Source organism: Hippocampus zosterae, chromosome 15 (assembly GCF_025434085.1).
Source record: "Hippocampus zosterae strain Florida chromosome 15, ASM2543408v3, whole genome shotgun sequence".
NCBI classification, from domain to species: Eukaryota; Metazoa; Chordata; class Actinopteri; order Syngnathiformes; family Syngnathidae; genus Hippocampus; species Hippocampus zosterae.
Window position 1 is genome coordinate 2,937,827 of NC_067465.1, and position 8,320 is coordinate 2,946,146.

The following is an 8,320-nucleotide window of genomic DNA, read 5'->3' on the forward strand; positions in this document are numbered from 1 at the left end:
GTCACGGGAGTGCTTACGATGGGATGTCATTAACTCAGGTGTGTACTGTCAGTGCGTCTACAACTCGCGTCAGAAGCAATATCAACAGCGGGGTCGAGCGGGTATTAAGATATTATAACTAGCAAGTGAAAAGGAAATATTCCACGGTAACGTATTTTCCACACTAAAAGGCGCACTGGATTATGAGGCGCACCTTCAATGGATGGCCTATTTTGTGATGTCTTTCATACATTGGGTGCGCCGCTTTATAAGGCGCAGTCTACAATGCATCCACGAGATGGAGGTATGCTCAAGGAAACGCCAACAGAACGACCAGATGTCAGTAAAACATATTTAAGAAAGCAGCGACACGGTTCACTTCACCAACAGCGAGTTGTAACATTACTTTGGTAACGTTAAACTCTCTTGCCGCTGCTCTATTTCCGTATTCGACCGTGTAACCGATCGCCTTAAGTTTGAACTCTGCGTTGTCAGCATGTCGCGAGAAAGCAGCCATTTTGGGGTCGAAATATTACCGTAATGACCATACGCAAGGTGCATCGGATTTTAAGACACGCCGTGAGCTTTTAAGAAAATGGAAGGCTTGTAGGTGCGCCTTTTAGTGCGAAAAATACGGTGTGTTTGAGATGAGCTGCTCCAAAAAAAGGGCGGTTGGGGGCGGGATTACCGTAATGACCATACGCAAGGCGCATCGGATTTTAAGATACGCCGTGAGCTTTTAAGAAAATGGAAGGCTGGTAGGTGCGCCTTTTAGTGCGGAAAATACGGTGTGTTTGAGATGAGCTGCTCCAAAAAAAGGGCGGTTGGGGGCGGGATTACCGTAATGACCATACGCAAGGCGCATCGGATTTTAAGATACGCCGTGAGCTTTTAAGAAAATGGAAGGCTTGTAGGTGCGCCTTCTAGTGTGGAAAATACGGTATGTTTGAGATGAGCTGCTCCAAAAAAAGGGCGGTTGGGGGCGGGGGGGGGGGGGGGGCGATGACCAGCATCAGTAACGCGTTCAGCCCAAAATGCATTTGCACTTCATGAATCTTAACTTGTTACGTTCGGGTTGAAATAACCGTATGGCCCTTGATGCAATGAGAGAAAGGAATGGGTGAGATTTGATTGTGAAAACAGTCAGAGTCCCAATCCGCGCAAGCTCGCCTGACATTGTGACCAATAAACTAACTGCAGTGGTTTTTGTGTCGAGCGAACAAGCTGCTCTGCCGTGTAAATGCTGTTTGCGTTCCATTAATTTATTCCCTGTCCTCCATTTAGTGTGTGTAATGTCTGGCTCACTAAGTGTTAGTCGGTCCAGCGAAGCTGTCTTTTCCAACCAAGGGCGAGCAAGTAATTTATTTTACTTTTCTCTTAACACCTAGACGTTAATCACGGGATCTCATTACTTTTTCCTCGTAAATATTATACTTGTTTTCACTGTGGCCCGGATTCCCGGGAATTACGGTCATTAGAATACAGGTGCAATTCTTCAGTATTCTTTTTTTTTTAATTTGGATTTTTTTTTCCAATGATAATATGAACTCTATTTGAACGGACTGCTTGAAATGATCGTGCTTTTTTTAAATTTTTTTATTTTTTTAGCCCAGCAAGTATACTGTTGCAGGTGTTTGACCAGATTTCAATGAGAGATGCTGGCATATTGTCCACTTTGATCATAATGTAGTCTTTACGTTTATTTTTTTTTATACAATTCTCGACTAAATTCACGTTGAAAACACGCTTACGGCCAATTGCAGACACAGTCTGTAAGCGTCTGTTGTGTATCTTTGAGGACATGTGGGAAGGTTTATACGGTTAATTCCACTTCCGCCGCTTTATATAAGACAACACAGGAAGTCAAGTGGCGCGGCACGACCAGCATATATTATATATATATATATATATATATTATATATATATATATATATATTATATATATATATATAATATATATATATATATATATATATATATATATATATATATATATAATATATCAGAAGGAGTTTCAACTCCCACCTTCGACAGAGCTTTTCCCATGTTCCGGGGGAGGCGGGGGACATTGAGCCCGAGTGGACCATGTTCCGTGCCTCTATTGTTGAGGCGGCCAATCTGAGTTGTGGCCGTAAGGTGGTTGGTGCCTGTCGTGGCGGCAATCCCCGTACTCGCTGGTGGACACCAGCAGTAAGGGATGCCGTCAAGCTGAAGAAGGAGTCCTATCGAGCCTTTATGGCCTGTGGGACCCCAGAGGCAGCTGACGGGTATCGACTGGCCAAGCGGACCGCGGCTTCGGTGGTCGCCGAGGCAAAAACCCGAGCGTGGGAAGAGTTCGGTGAGGCCATGGAAGCCGACTTCCGGACGGCTTCGAGGAAATTCTGGTCCACCATCCGACGTCTCAGGAGGGGGAAGCAGTGCACCACTAACACTGTGTACAGTGGGGATGGGGCGCTGCTGACTTCGACTCGGGACGTTGTGAACCGGTGGGCAGAGTACTTCGAAGACCTCCTCAACTCCACCAACACGCCTTCCTTGGAGGAAGCAGAGCCAGAGGACTCTGAGGTGGGCTCTCCTATCTCTGTGGTTGAAGTCACCGATGTGGTTAAAAAGCTCCTCGGTGGCAAGGCCCCAGGGGTGGATGAGATCCGCCCGGAGTTCCTCAAGGCTCTGGATGTTGTGGGGCTGTCCTGGTTGACACGCCTCTGCAACATCGCGTGGTCAACAGGGAGAGTGCCCCTGGATTGGCAGACCGGGGTGGTAGTCCCTCTTTTTAAAAAGGGGGACCGGAGGGTGTGTTCCAACTACAGAGGGATCACACTCCTCAGCCTCCCTGGTAAGGTCTATTCAGGGGTGCTGGAGAGGAGGGTCCGTCGGGAAGTCGAGCCTCAGATTGAGGAGGAGCAGTGTGGTTTTCGTCCCGGCCGTGGAACAGTGGACCAGCTCTACACCCTTAGCAGGGTCCTTGAGGGTATGTGGGAATTCGCCCAACCAGTCTACATGTGTTTTGTGGACTTGGAGAAGGCGTTTGACCGTGTCCCTCGGGGAGTTCTGTGGGGGGTGCTTCGTGGGTATGGGGTACCGAACCCCCTGATACGGGCTGTTCGGTCACTATACCACCGATGTCAGAGTTTGGTTCGCATTGCCGGCAGTAAGTCGGAATCGTTCCCAGTGAGGGTAGGACTCCGCCAAGGCTGCCCTTTGTCACCGATTCTGTTCATAACCTTTATGGACAGAATTTCTAGGCGCAGCCGAAGCGTTGAGGGAGTCCGTTTTGGGGGCCTCAGTATTACATCCCTGCTTTTTGCAGATGATGTGGTGCTGTTGGCTCCTTCAAACGGGGCTCTACAACTCTCACTGGAGCGTTTCGCAGCCGAGTGTGAAGCGGTTGGGATGAAAATCAGCACCTCCAAATCTGAAACCATGGTCCTCAGTCGGAAAAGGGTGGAGTGCCCCCTCCGGGTCGGGGGGGAGATCTTGCCCCAAGTGGAGGAGTTTAAGTATCTTGGGGTCTTGTTCACGAGTGAGGGCAGGAGGGAGCGAGAGATCGACAGGCGGATCGGTGCAGCGTCTGCTGTGATGCGGACGTTGTATCGGTCTGTCGTGGTGAAGAAGGAGCTGAGCCAAAGGGCGAAGCTCTCAATTTACCGGTCGATCTACGTCCCAACCCTCATCTATGGCCACGAGCTATGGGTCGTGACCGAAAGAACGAGATCCCGGATACAAGCGGCCGAAATGAGTTTTCTCCGCAGGGTGTCTGGGCTCTCCCTTAGAGATAAGGTGAGGAGCTCGGTCATCCGGGAGGGGCTCAGAGTCGAGCCGCTTCTCCTCCACATCGAGAGGAGCCAGATGAGGTGGCTTGGGCATCTGATTCGGATGCCTCCTGAGCGCCTCCCTGGTGAGGTGTTCCGGGCATGTCCCACCGGGAGGAGACCCCGAGGAAGACCCAGGACACGCTGGAGAGACTACGTCACCCAGCTGGCCTGGGAACGCCTCGGGATCCCCCGGGGAGAGCTGGAAGAAGTAGCTAGGGAGAGGGAAGTCTGGGCTTCCCTGCTAAAGCTGTTGCCCCCGCGACCCGGCCCCGGATAAGCGGTAGATAATGGATGGATGGATGGATGGATGGATATATATATATATATGAACACACAAGTATATTTTCTACAGAGGTTTATATTGGTGCAAATGTAGACGCAAAGTGATGCATGACATTGGATGTACTAATTGTTGACAGCAGATTGAGAGCATTTGTGAGGAAAACAAAAAAAAAGATTTGTCGACGAATGAATGGTTGAAGCAAAAAGCTTTCATTGTACGTGATTTTAATTTGTACTTTTACGTTTGCAGATTTCACTGCATTGGAACACACCCATATATGCACTATGAATTGTGAGAAATAAATATGCATTGATGATGACAAAAAACGAACAATTCACAATCTGAATAAAGTTAGCAATTGTTTCAGAATAAAGATTATGTTACAAAAGCCACTGTGATTTATTTGCCGCAAATGCTGACTGGCAGTTGTTGTCCGTCTCTTACTGTCGGACTACATCCATCAGCCTCTGACTTTTCACCCCCCCCCAAAAATCCAATCGCCTTTTCCTCTGCTATCAATTCACCCGGAGTGATTTACAGCCTCGCTATCCTCCTAAATACGTCGTGTCATTTTGGAACGGCCCTCCTCTGGCCTTAATTCTCCCGTTGTCATGGAAACAGACCTTCCGTATCGGCTGCCAAGAGAATGAGGAGGAGGAGGAGGAGGGAGAAAGCTGCCCCGACTTTCAGGACGTGCCATTGTCTTCTCTTCTGCACAACAGCTGCAGCACGCAGAAGGGACAAAAAGGAGAAGGCAACAGTCCATTTTGGTGTCACATTCTCCATGACAGCATGAGACAGCGTATTTGGTACTACTTCAAGCCATCGCCACTGGATAATACAAAAGCTACGTATCCGGCGCAATTCGCAATCAATATTTTTTCTAAAAAGAAAAAAAAAAGGCGGCCCGGTAGTCCAGTGGTTAGCACATGGGCTTCACAGTGCAGAGGTACCGGGTTCGATTCCAGCTCCGGCCTCCCTGTTTGGAGTTTGCATGTTCTCCACGGGCCTGCGTGGGTTTTCTGCGGGTGCTCCGGTTTCCTCCCACATTCCAAAAACATGCGTGGCAGGCTGATTGAACACTCTAAATTGTCCCTAGGTGTGAGTGTGAGTGCGAATGGTTGTTCGTCTATGCGTGCCCTGCGATTGGCTGGCAACCGATTCAGGGTGTCCCCCGCCTACTGCCCGAAGACAGCTGGGATAGGCTCCAGCACCCCCCGCGACCCTAGTGAGGATCAAGCGGCTTAGAAGATGAATGAATGCATGAAAAAAAAAAAGCAAACCAAAAAAAAAAAGGAGATAAAATGCATCATACTCACCAGCGACGCTGATTATTAAACGCAATCATGGTTGCAGATCGCTACAAAGCTCTACAGCTTTTGTTCGTTTAATTTGGCCGCACGGTAACACATTTTGCTCTGATCCGCCAGTCACAGGAGGGATAAATGCTGATGTCATCCAAGGCCAGAACTGGTTTCCTGACGCAAGAGAAAAGACAGAGAAATATACTTGAGCGGCTTTATAGACAATGAAATGAGGACGGGTAGCGGTCAATCAACAGCCTGTTTAATGTGAAAAGGAATTGTTTGTGACAGTCATAACAAAAAAAAAAAAAAAAAACATCCTGCAGACATTTGGCCAAGGTTCAAAGTAACAGAAGAAACACACGACAAAAAGCAAAGAAACCGGTAGAACACGACTAACTCGATACAACAAGAGACAACGAGGTACACATGGACAAGACGTGAGTGACAGGTGGAAGCCGATTGGTCGACACGAGGGACTGGTCTCATGAGAAAAGGTTGAAACAAACAAAAACAAAAAAAAAACAAACCAGCAAAGAATCTAAAGTCATACACTCACACAGCAGTCCACAAACTTTTTTGCCCCACCAACCACTTTCATGTCAGACAATATTTTCGGGGACCGGCCTTGAAGGTGTGACGGACAAATACAACAAAATAATCGGAAAAAAAAAAGAAAAAAAAGATGGTTTTACTTTCACTGTCAGCACTTTGCGGTGGAAGTTTCCTGCCATTCCGTGACTAAACTAGACACACGATGCCGGGCAACAAGTAGCGTGTAAGATATGACCACAGAAAGCTTTCACGCGTGTAAGGTTTGCCGCACCCTTGGGGCCTCCTCCCGTTTCTCTGTTTCCTCCTCATTCTCGTCATTAAAAATAATTGGCCTGCGCTCATTGGAAGATAACCGGAGCTTCTTTGATGTGCCGTTCTTTGGAGCCGCGTTTAGTTGGCGTGGAAGATGCAAGTATCTGTTCTAATTTGTTTACTTCCACATGTAGGGCAGCTGCACCAGAGAGAGCATCTGCGTCTATATATGCAGCAAAATTGTTCTTGACTTCGTGTATTTTGATTTTTTTTCTCGTGGTTAAAACGTCTGCTTCACAGTAACAACTTGGCCACACATTCTTATCAGTAGATAACGATTGAAACACTAATGTGTGCCTACACTGCAGCTCTGCTTACCTTTTAGTTGCGACATGCTAGCGCACCGCAGTTCTTTCACTCTGAAACTACACCAATCGGGTAGCCCGGTAGTCCAGTGGTTAGCGCGTCGGCTTCACAGTGCAGAGGTACCGGGTTCGATTCCAGCTCCGGCCTCCCTGTGTGGAGTTTGCATGTTCTCCCCGGGCCTGCGTGGGTTTTCTCCGGGTGCTCCGGTTTCCTCCCACATTCCAAAAACATGCGTGGCAGGCTGATTGAACACTCTAAATTGTCCCTAGGTGTGAGTGTGAGCGTGGATGGTTGTTCGTCTCTGTGTGCCCTGTGATTGGCTGGCAACCGATTCAGGGTGTCCCCCGCCTACTGCCCGAAGACAGCCGGGATAGGCTCCAGCACCCCCCGCGACCCTAGTGAGGATCAAGCGGCTCGGAAGATGAATGAATGAATGGCCTACACCAATCATCGGTAGAGTAATTCAGCGGGGGGGGGGGGGGTTGGTCATGATGTTGATTAGCACCACTGATGGGGAAGAAGTGAGGAACAGCCGGCTTACAGGCAGTCTTTTCAGAAATCGCTGATTTGAGATGCACTTGGTTGTATGATTGCGCAACTGATAGGTGGGCAGGCAGTGCAGAGCCTATTTGGATACAAACATAATCCGCGCTAACCACTCAACTACCAGGCAATACAAAAAATAAAAAAGTATTTTAGTTTTTTTTTTGTCCCTCCCCACCCCCTTTGCTTGGCTCCACTTGCTTGCCTTCTCCCTTCATTAAAGTGCAAACCCCCGCGACACTCCTGTATGCCCACTCGGGTGGAATACTGGCAAAGGCATTCATCCGTTAAGAAGGGACTCGTGCGCTCACTCAGCGATACCCACCCCCGCACGTGCACTTGTTGTGAACCAGAGCAGTTCTGCATGCGTGTCGCGGTGTGTAAAAAGGGATGCTGGCGCTTCCTGATACAAAAACTGTTTCATTGTATCGACCTGTATTGTATTTTACCCCACTTGCCCTTTCCCATCTGTGTAGGGTTAAATATTTCAAAGCATCATTGGTCAGATGTTGAACCATCCAACCATTTTCCGAACCGCTTGATCCTCACTAGGGTCGCGGGGGGTGCTGGAGCCTATCCCAGCTGTCTTCGGGCAGTAGGCGGGGGACACCCTGAATCGGTTGCCAGCCAATCACAGGGCACACAGATTCGAACAACCATTCGCGCTCACACTCAAAGCTAGGGACAATTTGGAGTGTTCAATCAGCCTGCCACGCATGTTTTTGGAATGTGGGATGAAACCGGAGCACCCAGAGAAAACCCAAGCAGGCCCGGGGAGAACATGCAAACTCCACACAGGGAGGCCGGAGCTGGAATCAAACCCGGTACCTCTGCACTGTGAAGCCGACGCGCTAACCACTGGACTACCGGGCCGCCCTTGGTCAGATGTTAAGGTTCTCAAATGAAATTTCTGGTTCAAAGAAATAATCCGTTGAGTACCATCAGCGTAAAATATGGCTCGTTAAAATCTTTATTGTTTTGACTCCGAGGAGTAGAAAACGTATTTTTAAACTGTTAAAAGGGGCCGATGAAAAATTGTTTTATTAGCGAACGTAGCATGCTTGCGGTCAAATTTCGGAAAGCAATTAAGTGACTCAAAGCCAAATGAAGAAAAAATGCTTTATGTAAATTATTTTGAGCTAAGCAAATGCGTATTCATACTATTTGGCAGGCAGAACAGATGTATCTCTTGCATGGACAATATAAACACACACACACACACG